This window comes from Schistocerca serialis, chromosome 2 (assembly GCF_023864345.2).
Source record: "Schistocerca serialis cubense isolate TAMUIC-IGC-003099 chromosome 2, iqSchSeri2.2, whole genome shotgun sequence".
NCBI lineage: Eukaryota > Metazoa > Arthropoda > Insecta > Orthoptera > Acrididae > Schistocerca > Schistocerca serialis.
The window spans coordinates 808621431-808638039 of record NC_064639.1 but is presented as its reverse complement, the minus strand read 5'-3'; the positions used below and the strand labels follow the sequence as shown (position 1 = coordinate 808638039).

General features: G+C 41.1%; 1 non-coding gene across 1 annotated transcript; it reads left to right on the top strand.

Moving 5' to 3' along the window:
• Positions 1-313: 313 nt before the first annotated feature.
• Positions 314-386, top strand: Trnaa-cgc (transfer RNA alanine (anticodon CGC)). The gene has a single exon. It is a non-coding gene; the product is annotated as a tRNA-Ala (tRNA).
• The last annotated feature ends 16223 nt before the right edge of the window (positions 387-16609 follow it).

The following is a 16609-nucleotide window of genomic DNA, read 5'->3' as shown; positions in this document are numbered from 1 at the left end:
ACTGTTCATTAACTTTTGATGAGCAATTACCAAATATTCGTAGAATGATGGAGGCGACACGTTGAATTTCCACTTTTGATGAACAATTTTATTTTTCCTTTTCACTAAATACTTTATAAACATCACGCCACACCCACACACGGTTAATTAGCACTGGCAGTTCTGTTAGTCTCAAGTATCGTGACAATTAGGACAGCTTTAACCCTCGGCGTAATTGTATCTTCTTCATGTATTCGTGTCAGTGACTCCTTCTCGAGACTAAACGTGTATTACAGTCTTTTGAAACTGTAGAGGGTTTGTACGAGGGAAACCGAGCGAGATGGTGCAGTGGTTAGCACACTGGACTCGCATTCGGGAGGACGACGGTTCAATCCCGTCTCCGGCCATCCTGATTTAGGTTTTCCGTGATTTCCCTAAATCGCTTCAGGCAAATGCCGGGATGGTTCCTTTGAAAGGGCACGGCCGATTTCCTTCCCCATCCTTCCCCCACCCGAGCTTTCGCTCCGTCTCTAATGACCTCGTTGTCGACGGGACGTTAAACACTAATCTCCTCCTCCTCCTCCTGTACGAGGAAATGAATTTGAAGGCAATATCCTAGAGCTGGGACGAGACTAAGATGAAGATGAGATGGGAGATGTGATACTGACAGAAGAATTTGATAGAGCAGTGAAAGACCTAAGTAGACGACAATCCGCCAGAATCGCTGATAGCCTTGGGAGAGCCATCCATGACAAAACTCTTCAGTCTGGTGTGCAAGATGTATGAGACACGAGAAATACCCTCAGACTTCAAGAAGATTACAGTTATGCATATTGCCCAGCTATCATTTGAATAAGTCGTGATTAGAAAATACTAACACGAATTCTTTACATAAGAAGGGAAAAACTGGTAGAAGCCGACCTCGGGGAAGATCAGTTTGGATTCTTGAGAAACGTAGGAACACGCGAGGCAATGCTGATCCTACTACTGATCTTAGAAGATAGTTTAAGGAAAGGGAAACCCACGTTTATAGCATTTGTAGACCTAGAGAAAGCTTTTGGTAATGTTGACTGGAATACTCCCTTTCAAAGTCTGAAGATAGGAGGGGTAAAACACAGGGGGCGAACGGCCATTTACAGCTTGTACGGAAACCAGACGGCACTCATAACGAGTCGAGGGGCACGAAAAGGAAGAAGCGGTTGAGAAGAAGTGAGACGGGGTTGTAGTGTCTTCGATGTTATTAAAGGTGTACATTGAGCAAGCAGTTAGGTAAACCAAAGAAAAATTTGGCATATGAATGGAAGTACAGGGAGAAGAAAAACTTTGGGCTTTGCCAGTGACACTGTAGTTCTGTCAGACACAGTGTCTTGAAAGAAGGGTATAAGATTAACATCAACAAGAGCAAACAAGGCTAATGGAATGTAGTTGAATTAAATCAGAGAATGCTGAGGGAATTAGCTTAGGAAACGAGACACGACGAGTTGAATTTTGCTATTTGGATAGCAAAACAACTGATGATGACCGAGCCGCGCGGGATTAGCCGAGCGGTCTTAGGCGCTGCAGTCATGGACTGTGCGGCTGGTCCCGGCGGAGGTTCGAGTCCTCCCTCGGGAAATGGTGTGTGTGTGTTTGTCCTTAGGATAATTTAGGTTAAGTAGTGTGTAAGTCCCATAAGATTTCACACACATTTGAACAATTTTTGATGATGGCCGAAGTAGAAGGGATATAAAATGTAGACTGGCAATAGCTGGAAAAGCGTTGCTGAAGATGAGAAATTTGTTAACATCGAATATAGATTTAAGTGTTAGGAAGTGTAGACATATATGGAAGTGAAGCATGTAACTTAAACAGTTTAGACAGGAAGAGAACAGAAGCTTTTGGACGAGCAGAATTGAGGAGAAATGAAATTTGTGGCGCAACCTGATTAGAAGAAGGGACTGGTTGGTAGGACATATTCTGAGACATCAAGGAATCACTTATTCAGTATTGGGGGATAATATTGAAATTAAAAATCATAGAGAAAGACCAAGAGATGAATATAGCAAGCAGAGTCAGATGGATGTAGGTTGCAGTAGTTATTCGGAGATGAAGAGGCTTGCACAGGATTGAGTAGCATGGAGAACTGCATCAAACCACTCTTCGGACTGAAGACCACAACAGCAGCATCTTATATCTTATGGGTTCTGTGTTCGCAACTAATTGTGGTGCTCAAATTTTGCACCTGAGCGCCTCTGGTGCCCCTAGTCAGCTCGGCGCCATGAGCGGTCGCCTCTGGATCACGGGATCTCAGGTCCGATTCCCGGCTGGGTTGAGGGTTTTCTCTGCCCAGGGACTGAGCGTTCGTGTTGTCGTCACCATCATCATAATCATCATCATTCGTGACAGTGTCTATATTGGATTGTGTAAAAAATGGACTGTGTAAAAATTGGGACTTTGTACGAGCGCTGATGACCGCGCAATTGAGCGCCCCACAACCCAGACATCTTCATCATCACAAGCGGCCGCTTTTATGGGCTATGGGGCATACGTCGTCAAGAGTTATAAATTCACTTAGAACGGGTGTTGCTAATGCGGATTTCCGATCGGAGTAGCAACACCGTCATATTAACATTCAAGAAAGAGAGAGAGAGAGAGAGAGAGAGAGAGAGAGTCAGACAGCAGAAAGACAGACAGAGAGAGAGAGAGAGGGAGAGAGAGAAAGAGAGAGAGAGAGAGAGAGAGAGAGAGAGAGAGAGAGAGAGAGAGAAGGAGAGAGAGGTATGGGGGAGGGGGGGGGGGGGAGGAAGACGGACAGACAGACGTAGATATCAAACAAGTACATTCCGTTATTGCTGCAAATGGTGAGCTGTTCCAAGAAAACAAGTATGACTTACTCTTTTCCTCCTATTAGTGCCGTTTACATGCAAGCTCCAAACTGCCGGTTTTTGTAGTGCAGCAGCGCGCGTACAGAAAAAAGGCACACACCCTAGCTGTGAAACTGTGACTGTGTAGTGCATACTCAGTAACAACAGTCTTCGCGTGAAGCGTGGCTTTTTCATCGAGACGGTAAGTTTTCTTCGCGCTCCAAGCTAAGATGCGGCGTTTAACAGTTTGTGCTACGTTTGCGACAGTGTATCTTCCATTACCCATCGTCAAAAAAAGTTAAAAATTCGTGCAGTTGCTTGTGCTGCTTCACATGTTTATTATTACACAGAAAATGTAATGACAGCAGTGGCAAAGCTCTTCAAAGGCTTTTCAGACTTGGCCTCCCCAAAAATTTGAAGGAAACTTACAATTAGAGTTAGAATACAACAATGCGTTGAAAATAGCGTAAGTTTGTTTTGTTTGTTTTGTTTGTTACTACAGTTTCATTTGATCCATCCATGAGTTGCGATCTCACTGCATCATGCGTGCTGTCCAGTTTAATATTTCCTGGAGGCTTCTAGAAATAGCCTTTCGCTTCCGCGCGGCTGCCGGCAGGGCGGAGGGCAGTCATGTGTATCGTAGAAGCTTGGTATTGAGGCTACCTCAGCTGTGAAACTTATTTCGCGCGCTGTTCAGTCCCGGTTTAACAAAACCTGTTTTAGTGACATAATTCCTGAGTTCATGTGATTAATTTATTACATTATGGCATGTGAGGAAGTAACACTTGTGTCTTTGTTTCGCATATTAGATGACAAATCATCTTCAGACTGGACTTACGAAAAAAACTACTCATACAAAGAAAAGCGGTTCAAACCACACTTAGACATTAAAATAGGTGACGAGACACAAAACACAAAAATTCCGTTTTCTTGGTGTAAGAATTGTTCTTGGCTTACATGTTATTCTGTAACAAATAAATTGTGTTGTTACATAAACTTTGGTAAGTCTGCAACTCTTTCAGAGTATGTGTGACAAAAAATTTTGACAGAAAAACCGGGAAGCACCAGAATAAAAGAAGGCACCTTCAGAATCAAGAGTGTTTTCAGTTGTTGGGTCATGAACGAACTGAACATTCAGTTTCTGAAGGAGCCAAATATCCAGCCCCAAAACAAAATACGATTTTGAAAGTAATTAAATTCTTAATGCATAGACTTATTGATGTCGTTTATTTCTCAGGCAAGCAAAAGCCTGCACTCACAGGACACTATGAAGGTGAAAGTTCCGACAGCAATGACGGTTTCCTTGAGTTATCGGAACTTTTGTCCACATAAGAACAATTTATTCGGGATCATTTGATTCGTGATCACTTGTAAAGCACTTCTGGGTTCAAAAAAATATCAAGCACAATTCAAAAAGAATTCATCGAATCGATTACTGGTATCATTGATGATTACATTAAAGAAGAGCTACAGTCGTGTGAGTTTGGTGGAGTGGAAGCACATGAAATTGTGAATGTTTCTCGTAAGTCACAAATGAGTATTATTATGAGTTTTTGCACACAAGACCATTCCTTAGAAAGTTTTATTGTTTCTCACAATGATTCTAGTGACAAAACTGAACAACTTTTATCAAAAATTGTACTTAATGCACTTGATGTATGGGGAGTAATTGACAAAATAGCGAGGCAGAGATATGCGTATTGGAACAAGGATGGTGCTACCCCAAAGTCCGTTATCCAAGATGGCGGCGATGACGTAATCCAATAGGGCGGCGATGACGTCATTCAAGATGGCTGCTGTGACGTCAATCAATATGGCGGATTTTGGTGGTAAGTTTCAATATTGGCGGGAAACTGCCACGTCCCCTCCCCCAGAAAAATGGCACGAAGTTCAAATTCCAACAGGACAATGCACCATACCACTCTTATCTCCACTCTGCAAAGAAAATCGCGGGAATATAGGACACTTGTCTTTATTGTTTAACCAATTTCAGGAAGTTGTGTTCGCCACTGGGTCTGGGCTCCAACTGGCTTCATTCATATCGGTGCCTCCAGAGGGCACTCTCCTGATGTCAGATCATGATGCAAGTGCCACTATTCAAGATGGCGTCACCCAGAGTGTTCACCATGAGCTCCAGAGCCCAACTGACTTACTTAATATCGTGGCCACCAGAGGGCGCTACCGTGACGACGGGTGATGACAGAAGATCGTCTGCTCTCTCTCTCTCTCTCTCTCTCTCTCTCTCTCTCTCTCTCTCTCTCTCTCATGTGTTATAACTGGACATGTGCCACGTCAGCAGCCCTCGAGCGATTGTCCGCTGATGCCACAGCGTCCAGCCTAGACCTTTATACTCGCGCCAGACATAGTCTTCTCTAAATAAACTAACTAAAGTAACACCCACATCGCGCATCTAACATATTTATTAGTTGAGTACTTAATTCCATTTTAATTTCAATCAAATTCAATAAGTGAACTTACAGTTTCAATATTCTATGATCAAATGAGAAATTCCACATTTTCCCACTGTGAGTGCAGTGTTCAATCATGACCTAGTGCCCCCCATCCCTAGAATTCTGCACGCCTATTGGCTACGGCATTAGGCACGTGATTCGACTTCATAGAACCTAGGACTTGGAACCAATTTTCGCCAATGCCACACCCACCTGGACTTGGAATCAAATAGTTAATGTCTCCACCACGATCCTCAACCCAGCACCACGTCCTCTTACCGACCAATGTGGTGGGATAACATGCACTAACATGTACTAATGTGCACAGCACATCACATCATCCAAGATGGTGGGGCGAAATGGCAGGAAAACAGATCTGAACACAAGTCTTTACTTTGCATCCAGTTTCTCCATCACGAGATCTAGACTTCAGCTGAGCTAGTACACACTACAGCCACCAGATGGTACCATCATCCCTCATGTGACGTAATCCAAGATCGCGGTCTGGAGGGGAAATGGTGTGAAAATGACTCAGGATGCGCTGGGGTGCTGAATAATGACGGAGTGCACTCTATTTATTTTCGAATATTTTATTTAGTCATTGAGTATATTTATCACACACATGCAAAAGACTCGCCCTAATGTGCTTGGCATCACAATACACAGTCTGCAGACACGCAAACAACTCCTAATTTTCCGAAATAATTTCAGTACAGACCTGCAAATCGCTCCTAAATAATACAGCACAGTGATGTGTAGACACGCTAAGTACTCGTAAACTGTCCAAATTGCGCATATCTCAGCCTACAGAACTGCTCACAAATAATGCAATCAATGTGCGCAAGCATCCTCCTCCGCACTCTGTCCACAGGACCGCGAAGTGACGTGGCCATCAGCTGTCAAACCACGCACAGACCCCCGCTCAGGTCCCGCAAGCATGAGGCGACCACATCCCTTTCATACTTCATTTCTGAGAAATTCCTATCCAAATGCATGTTCACAGCTCCTACCACGACTGGCCAGGGATGCACGCTGCGTCGCAACTGCAAGCCACCGCCACCGCCACTGAACGCATGTGAAAGTTGATTCTATACAGGCTCCGTTATACCGACGTCACGGAAGTCCAATGCACGCTCACGCCAGTCTCATATGTGAGGCATCTCCATGCACCACTTGTCTTTACCGTGGATGACAGGATAGCACAGGGCTCATTGCTCCTAGCGTGACGTAACACACGCATTTAAACATACTTAACTACCTAGCTTGACTGACGCAACACCGCCAAGTGCACGCCCATAATTACAAACTCATCTAACTACGTTCCCAAGTTATTTTTATATCACATCGCTTTGTAAAAAAATAAGAGCCAAGTCGATCTCTTGATAATTGATTACTGTACCAGAAATACAGTAGTTAACGCTTGCTTTCTTCATGTCTCAGCTTGTATGCACGGAAATTCTTATCCTAACAGAACCTGTTTACGAAAATAACGCCGAATGCTGTCTTCCCAACACTCCTAACGTCTTACCCTTCCAGGTTTCAACATATGCAAACGTTCCCTCCGCTATGTAGAGACTCCTATATCCCAGCACAAACGATGTGAATGAATCCAGCATTCTGATTTGGTCTTATCAAATTTACACAGCGATTTACTTATACCGCCGGTGTCGAAGCACCATACACCTATTCTTTCTCGGACTTCCAGCGGTTGTCTTACAAAGATCACTAAATTGCATTGACAGTTAAACGCGCAAAATTCTCTCCACATTATCAAATACATACCAGACTCACAAGAATACTGCAAGCCAGGAAGATATTTATCACTGTAACTACAATTAAATATTGCTGCTGCAGTCTGACACCAATGTAGAGGTAATCTCTCCTCTTGACAACTGTGATTAAGTATATATAGCGCATACAATTTCCCACTTAAAATTCAGTCATTCATTATGTTGTAACGAATAGCGCACCAGTGCACGGGTGGGATGGAAAAGACACCACCCATGTACTGTAATATTAAACAACCAGTTATTAGTGCGAACAATTTTTCCAATTTTTCAGTAACTCCAACGCCGGCCAATCATGTGACAGCATGTTTCCCCAATTTCAGTATCATAGCTAAACCATCACTTTTCTACTTTGCGAGTATCATTGCGAACATGGACAGACCACTACCCAGTACTCCCACTCACATTTAATAGTACTTCCTCAATTTCCTCGCATTTCGGGGTATATTTTGTCAGTTTATACCTATTCCCTCGTTAATTGTTCAGGCTATCAACTGGTTGTTTAATATTACAGTACATGGCTGGTGTCTTTTCCAAGTGGCTGTGGAAATGGCGAAAATTGATTCCAAGTCCTAGGTTCTATGAAGTTGAATCACGTGATTAATGCAGTAGCCAATAGGAGTACAGCATTCTAGGGGTAGGGGGTGCTAAGTCATGAATGAACACTGTGCTCATAGTGGGAAAATGTAGAACTTCTCATCTGGACATTGAATATTGAAACTGTAAATTCACATATTGAATATGATTAAAATTAAAATGGAATTAAATACTCACCTAATTAATACGTTAGATGTGCGATGTGGGTGTTACTTTAGTTAGTTTATTTAGAGAAGACTATGTCTGGCGCATGTATAAAGGTCTAATAAGCTGGAGGCTGTGGCGTCAGCGGCCACTCACTTGCGGGCCACTGGTGTGGCGGGTGTCCGGTTATAACGTGTGTGTGAGAGAGAGAGAGAGAGAGAGAGAGAGAGAGAGAGAGAGAGAGAGAGAGAGAGAGAGAGAGAGAGAGCAGACGATCTTGTGTCATCACCTGACGTCACGGTAGCGCCCTCTTGTGGCCACGATATGAAGTTAGTCAGTTGGGCTCTGGAGCTCGTAGTGAACACTCTGGGTGCCGCCATCTTGAATAACGGTATTTGCGTCATGATCTGACGTCAGGAGAACGCCCTGTGGTGGCACAGATATGAAATAAGCCAGTTGGAGCCCAGACACAGTGGCGAACACTCTTCCTTGAAATTGGTTAAATAATAAAAACAACTGTCTTATATTCCCCTGATTTTCTTTGCTTGTGGAGATAAGAGTGGTGTGGTGCATTATCCTGTTGGAATTTGAACTTCACCCCACTTTTCTGGGGGAGGGGGGCGTGATACTTTCCCATTGTAATTCAAACTTCCCGCCAAAATCCACCATATTAATTGACGTCACAGCCGCCATCTTTGATGACGTCATCACCGCCATCTTGGATAACGGTACTTTGGGGTAGCACTATCCTTGTTCCAATACTCATATGATACATTCACAGTAATGGCAGGTGAACATGGAGGTGTCAAAAATTTTATACACAAAAATGTCCACAAGCTATATTTCTGCGTTGTTTCACTCTTAAACTTAATCTAATACAATTAAAATGTTCTAAAAACATCAGAGCAGTTAGGCTTTTCATTTGCAACATTTTAGCATTCCATATTTTTTCAGTGAGGTGTAAAAGAGAACACAACACTTAGAAAGTAAAAGATTCATATGGCCTCAAATATGTACTACACATTGGAGTTTCAATTCAGAAGCTGTCAGGACGATACATCTTAAATCCATGTGTCAAAAGACTTTTCCAAAATATAACCACAGATGATGAAGACTGGAAACAGGGTTGTTCAACAGTGCTTCCGGCTTGCTTATCATTCTTAATAAAAATCAGTTCCTTTTCACCCTTCGCCTTTACAAGAAATATTTGTATATGTTGATCATCCCTATGTATTTCCTCAACACAAAACTGCATGTGAGATGAATATGTGCAATGCTGCAGTCAAGAAGATCAACAGTTAGTTAAAGGATATGTGATCACAAAAAATCGCTGCCTCCAGTACTGAAAGGTGTAACAATAAATTTCACAGTGAAATTAGTGTTAGTGAGCGTCTCTTCCAATACCTTAGGATGTTATCTTATGAGATCTTAGATAACATGATAGTACAAATGAAAATGCGTTTTGAAGATCTTCAGAATATTCAGTTTATAGAGTCGTTTGATAAGAATCATTCTGGAAATTCTGAATCAAAATTCCTCACAATGAAACTTGTAACATTATGGAGATTGGTAGATTCAGTAAACCTTTCTAGTTCATCTTTATTATCTCCTCAAACTGTTCACACAATATTTCGACATATAACGCTTGTAGACGCCCTATAAGTTCTATAGCCAATAAATATAGGGTGGATTTTACAGCTTAGCGAAAATTATCTTCAATGTAGACTAACAACCAAAATAATTACCAAACATTTTTGGAACAGACATAATGTACATTACATGCAAACAAACCTCTTAAGTCCTGGCATCATGGATATAGTCATTTTAATTTAAGTAACGAACCAAAAGACGAAAATTACATATTTTGCATTATTGTAAATTGTTAATTTCGTCATCTTTTGGAACTTTATGTCTCATCCGAAAACTTAGGAGACAGAAACATTCAATTGATTCCTGGTTTTTGTTAGTTCTATCCCAAATATACAATAACCAAATTTGAAATATGAAAATTGCGTGATAATTTTGCACTATAAAGTATCATTGATTCCCGAAACTGTTCACACCAAATTTACTTTCATTATTTGTAAATCCTGATATGGAACATAAAACAGATGTAATCTATTTGTAGAAAAACATAAAACTGCCAAAAACCTGTTTGGCATCAGAGTGGAAAACACGCTGTAGTCAAATTAAGTATAAACAATATGCCACGCAGTCTGAGGCGTCTTGTCACGGTCCGGGCGGCTCCCCCTGTCGGAGGTTCGAGTCCTCCCTCGAGCGTGTGTGTGTGTGTGTGTGTGTGTGTGTGTGTGTGTGTGTGTGTGTGTGTGTATGTTGTTCTTAGTGTAAGTTAGTTTAAGTTAGATTATGTAGTGCGTAAGCTTAGGGACTGATGCTCTCGGCAGTTTGGTCCCATAAGACCTTACCATAAATTTCCCAAATTCGTCTTTCCAACACGATATAAATATCATATTCTCATAAATAATTACCAATTGTTACTGCAAGCATCATTCTCAACCTGTAGGTTTCACATTTTTCTAATTTTTGTAATAGGATTAACCTGTGTCAGATTTTGCAAATAAAATCCAGAATAATAACTCCAGCCTCAACGTGGAGGTTTTACAAGGTCTTTGATGTCCTGCAGCAGACGATGCACTTGGTTGTCAGAGTTGGTGTGAAGTGGACGTGTTTTGAGGGTCGCTCTATATTCTGTTGTCATCACTAATACATGTGAATATAGTAACCACTAGATAAAGTGTATCAAAATTTGGACATAAACCATCTCGTGGAAAATGACATCATGTCCAAGACTTCTTTTATTTAAAGACAAACGCCAAACCTGTTACCAGAATCCATTTTTATAAAGAAGCACCAGCAGCCTGGGAGACATCGCACAAAGCATCAACAACATCAAGAAGCTATGTACAAATTAGTTCAGCTATGCCTTCTTCTCTTTGTCCAAATTTAAATACTTTAGGGTAAAACATGAGTGCTGGAATCCGGTCATACCCAAAAGATATTAGGACAGGTGGATGAAGTGACGTTAGAAACTGAATGGCCTTCTCACAACTTACCCATTCTTCAACAAATACAGACTTAAAAATTAGTTGTTGTTGTTGTTGTTGTTGTGCTCTTCAGTCCTGGTTTGACGCAGCTCTCCATGCTACTCTATCCTGTGCAAGCTTCTTCATCTCCCAGTACCTACTGCAACCTACATCCTTCTGAATCTGCTTGGTGTATTCATCTCTTCGTCTCCCTCTACGATTTTTACCCTCCACGCTGCCCTCCAATACTAAATTGCTGCTCCCTTGATGCGTCAGAACATGTCCTACCAACCGATCCCTTCTTCTAGGCAAGTTGTGCCACAAACTTCTCTTCTCCCAATCCTCTGCAACACCTCCTCATTAGTTATGTGATCTACCCATCTAATCTTCAGCATTCTTCTGTAGCACCACATTTCGAAAGCTTCTGTTCTCTTCTTGTCTAAACTATTTATCGTCCATGTTTCACTTCCATACATGGCTACAGTCTATACAAATACTTTCAGAAACGACTTCCTGACACTTAAATCTATACTCGATGCTAACAAATTTCTCTTCTTCAGAAACGCTTTCCTTCCCATTGCCAGTCTACATTTTACATCCTCTCTACTTCGACCATCATCAGTTATTTTGCTCCTCAAATAGCAAAACTCCTTTACTACTTTAAGTGTCTCATTTCCTAATCTAATACCCTCAGCATCACCCGACTTAATTCCACTACATTCCATTATCCTCGTTTTGCTTTTGTTGATGTCCATCTTATATCCTCCTTTCAAGACACTATCCATTCCATTCAACTGCTCTTCCAAGTCCTTTGCTGTCTCTGACAGAATTGCAATGTCATCGGCGAACCTCAAAGTTTTTATTTCTTCTCCGTGGATTTTAATACCTATTCCGAATTTTTCTTTTGTTTCCTTCACTGCTTGCTCAGTATACAGACTGAATAACATCGGGGATACGCTACAACCCTGTCTTATTCCCTTCCCAACCACTGCTTCCCTTTCATGCCCCTCAAATCTTATAACTGCCATTTGGTTTCTGTACAAATTGTAAATAGCCTTTCGCTCCCTGTATTTTACCCCTGCCACCTTCAGAATTTGAAAGAGAGTATTCCAGTCAACATTGTCAAAAGCTTTCTCTAAGTCTACAAATGCTAGAAACGTAGGTTTGCCTTTCCTTAATCTAGCTTCTAAGATACGTCGTATGGTCAGTATTGCCCCACGTGTTCCAATATTTCTATGGAATCCAAACTGATCTTCCCCGAGGTCGCCTTCTACTAGTTTTTCCATTCGTGTGTAAAGAATTCGCGTTAGTTTTTTGCAGCAGTGAGTTATTAAACTGATAGTTCGGTAATTTTCGCATCTGTCCACATCTGCTTTCTTTGGGATTGGAATTATTATATTCTTCTTGAAGCCTGAGGGAATTGTTTTGTCAAGACTGGCTCTCCCAAGGCCGTCAGTAGTTCTAATGGAATGTTGTCTACTCCCGGGGCCTTGTTTAGACTCAGGTCTTTCAGTGCTCTGTCAAACTCTTCACGCAGTATCGTATCTCCCATTTTATCTTCATCTACATCCTCTTCCATTTCCATAATATTGTCCTGAAGTACATCGCCCTTGTATAGACCCTCTATATACTCCTTCCACCTATCTGCTTTTCCTTCTTTGCTTAGAACTGGGTTTCCATTTGAGCTCTTAATATTCATACAAGTGGTTCTCCTTTCTCCAAAGGTCTCTTTAATTTTCCTGTGGGTAGTACTATCTTACCCCTATTGAGATAAGCCTCTACATCCTTACATTTATCCTCTAGCCATCCCTGCTTAGCCATTTTGCACATCCTGTCGAACTAATTTTTGAGACGTTTGTATTCCTTTTTGCCTGCTTCATTTACTGCATTTTTATATTTTCTCCTTTCATCAATTCAATATTTCTTCTGTTACCTAAGGATTTCTACTAGCCCTCGTCTTTTTACCTACTTGATCCTCTGCTGCCTTCACTACTTCATCCCTCAAAGATACCCATTCTTCTTCTACTGTATTTCTTTCCCCCACTCCTGTCAATTGTTCCTTTAAACTCTCCCTGAAACTCTGTACAACCTCTGGTTCTTTCAGTTTATCCAGGTCCCATCTCCTTAAATTCCCACCTTTTTGCAGTTTCTTCAGTTTCAATCTACAGTTCATTACCAATAGATTGTGGTCAGAGTCCACATCTGCCCCTGGAAATGTCTTACAATTTAAAACCTGGTTCCTAAATCTCTGTCTTACCATTATATAATCTATCTGAAATCTGCCAGTATCTCCAGGCTTCTTCCATGCATACAACCTTCTTTTATGATTCTTGAACCAAGTGTTAGCTATGATTAAGTTGTGCTCTGTGCAAAATTCTACCATGTGGCATCCTCTTTCATTTCTTACCCCCAATGCATATTCACCTACTATGTTTCCTTCTCTCCCTTTTCCTACTACCGAATTCCAATCACCCATGACTATTAAATTTTCGTCTCCCTTCACTATCTGAATAATTTCTTTTATTTCGTCATACATTTCTTCAATTTCTTCATCATCTGTAGAGTTAGTTGGCATATAAACTTGTACTACTGTAGTAGGCGTGGGCTTCGTGTCTATCTTGGCCACAATAATGCGTTCACTATGCTGTTTGTAGTAGCTTACCTGCATTCCTATTTTTTATTCATTATTAAACCTACTCCTGCATTACCACTATTTGACTTTGTATTTATAACTCTGTATTCGCCTGACCAAAGGTCTTGTTCCTCCTGCCACCGAACTTCACTAATTCCCACTATATCTAACTTTAACCTATCCATTTCCCTTTTTAAATTTTTCTAACCTACCTGCCCGATTAAGGGATCTGACATTCCACGCTCCGATCCGTAGTGCGCCAGTTTTTTTTCTCCTGATAATGAAGTTAGTTAGGAAACACTTATACTGACAAACATAAATGTTTACCACCTGCAAACATTCTGGAATTCATACTGGACAATCATATTCAAAATATTTATAATGAAGTAACAAAGCTTATCAAATTGATTCTCACATTCCCCTTCACTGCAGCTTCTCCTGAAAGAAGAATGAGCACCCTTTAAAAAATTAAATTTACCTTCACAGTCCAATGACAAATGCTAGGTTAAGTTATCTCTGTGCAAATGCTACAGAAAGTAAGCTGGCTAAAAAGTGATCATAAATTCAAAGATAACGTGACTGATAACTTTCTACCAAGAAAAATCGACATATGGGTGAAGGACAAATACCGATACTGGTTATGGGTAAAAAGGTGGCGTGAGGAAAGAGATCACTTTGGACATCTCTGTCTATTATACAAACTCTGTGAGAATGATGCTGATGAATTTGAAAATTATCGATAGACAACGACAAATTTTAATATACAAATGGTACTAGGAAAGTTCTGCAATACAGCATTATTTATTTATTTTTTTCTAAGTAATATCCGCCACATTGAATACAGCTCTCTATCCTCCGAAACCAATTCTTAAACCACTTCTCCCAAGTTTCTTTAAAAATTAAGGCTATCTCGTCATCCCAAGTCCTCAGGAGGCCCTCATAATTTGAAAACTGCACTTCATTTTCGCTTGTAGGAACAGTAAAAAGTCACAAGGAGCAAAGTCTGAACTGTAAGGAGGGTGCCCAAGCAGTTACAGTCCTATATCCCGCAAATATCCGGTGCATGTGTAACGCCAGAAATGCATATCCTCCTATTTCCATCTATTGTACTATAATTTGTTTTCCTTATTTTTGTTACCTGAATATATGACATTTCTGTGTCTTTACATATTGTAATTGTTTTACTATTTGTATATATATATTTATGCATTTATGTCGATGTATAATTGGTTTGTTTCGTAAATATTATTTGTATTTTTACGCTGGGTCTTGCCTAGGGAAAACTGCTATCGAACGATTACATCGATAGGTCGTGTGAAGATTCAAAGTGTGTAGGATCTTTGGTAGTGTTAACTCTGCCGCGTGGAGCGCGGGCAGAGCTGTTGGAGTCTGGCTGGAGTAGCGAGTGGAGCAGGTGTGTTGTGTGACGCTCCCGCGAGTTGCCGCGCTTTCGGGGTTTGGCAGCATGTAATCGCGCTCGACTCGCGATGATAGTTACTGACATGGTGTCGCGGACGGGAAGCATTAGCTGGCGCACATCAAGAGCCCGTTTCGCCTGGTGACCGTGTCGAGAAGAAGGCGCGCCAACATCCAGCTTCTGCAACAGCGACGGCCGACAATGAGTGACTGTCGCCACCTCCTCGATTGACGGCTTCAAACCTCCAATCAACCAACAAGGAAGACTGGAAGCACGTAAAGTTTCAGAACTGTATGGCAGACCTCAGCTTTTCAAATTGTTCCATTTGCCTCGCAAAATTACAGCAACTTAGCATGAACCTTTATTGCTCATTGTCCCAATTGCATTGCCAAGCAGGGTCCCTTCCTTTTCCGAAATGAACCCGAGTGTCGTTGAAATTCAAACGCCAGCATAATTCCATTTCACTGCTTTAATTTCAAAGTTCAATTTAAGTATTCATAGCTGGCTACAATAGTTAGATTACACAAGCACAAATTAAGAGTGCGAGTTTTGTTACCGTATTTTAGCTTACCTGTGACTGCAGCTCAGCTTGGTACATACTAAATTTTACTATTGTTAATTGTTCAGAATCGTTTAATTCAAGTTCAAAGTTAAATCTCTTCTTTCTAAATTGCGTAGATTCAAGTGGCTTTAGAAATTATTGTTGAGGTAGTCCAAGACTAACTGTATTTCGATGTGCTTCAGAAAGAAAGCTCACTATTAACTTCAGTCACTAAGTTAACTTTCGATTTTCCGGTTTCATTAATTCTTTTGCTAAATTAAGTGTAGCGAAATTTATTACATCTGACAAACTTTCAGTTTTCACACTACACGTGTCAACCTTCAGTTGCCACGCTTCTAGTGCTAATTATATGTGTAATAACCTTTCCTTTTCAGTTATTATAGTAATTGTCCATAGGACTGGCGACCGTAATTTCCCCCAAATCTCAAATATCTAATTACCGTTAGTTGATTGTTAACGTAACGGCCGCACATTTACTTTCTTTATTAACTTTATCCCTATTTCAAAATTAATTTCCACCAGTTTCACTTGCATTTTTCCTTTCATTTATATGTAACCCTTTCCTCCCTCTTTACCGACAGGTTAACTTCGGTGACGATTGCTTTTCCAAAATTCCCATTAGGTACACGTGGTTTCATTTTTCACTGTCATTAAGGTCGATAAGTGAGGGGGAGGTTACACGTGGCGACCTGGTGACAGGACAATCTTCAAATTTGAGGTTGTTCTGGACACGAATTTTGCATTGTACAAATCTCGTAACAAAGTACTGGTTACGAAATGGTCGATACGTCAGCGAGAATATTAGTGTGAGGAATCCTAATTAGATTTGAGATTTGGCATTTATATTGAAAATTATTAAAATGAGTGAAGGCAACAATTATCAAAATTTGGTAGGCTTGGATAAGGAACAATCGGTCGAACAGTGGGGAACACGCACCGCGGTACCCATTGTTCAGGGACAGGCGGCTAGCATGAAAGACGCGACCGCCGAAACGCAACAAAGAGCAGAAATGGAATTCCACACTTTAGAAAATGTTTCGGAGTCGGAAGTGAAAATCAAATGCGAATCCCTTGATGACGAATACCGGGGGGACAATTAAAGAGGAAGCCGCTACGGAAGTAAAACCAGTAGTTTCCGGGAATTTAACTGATTT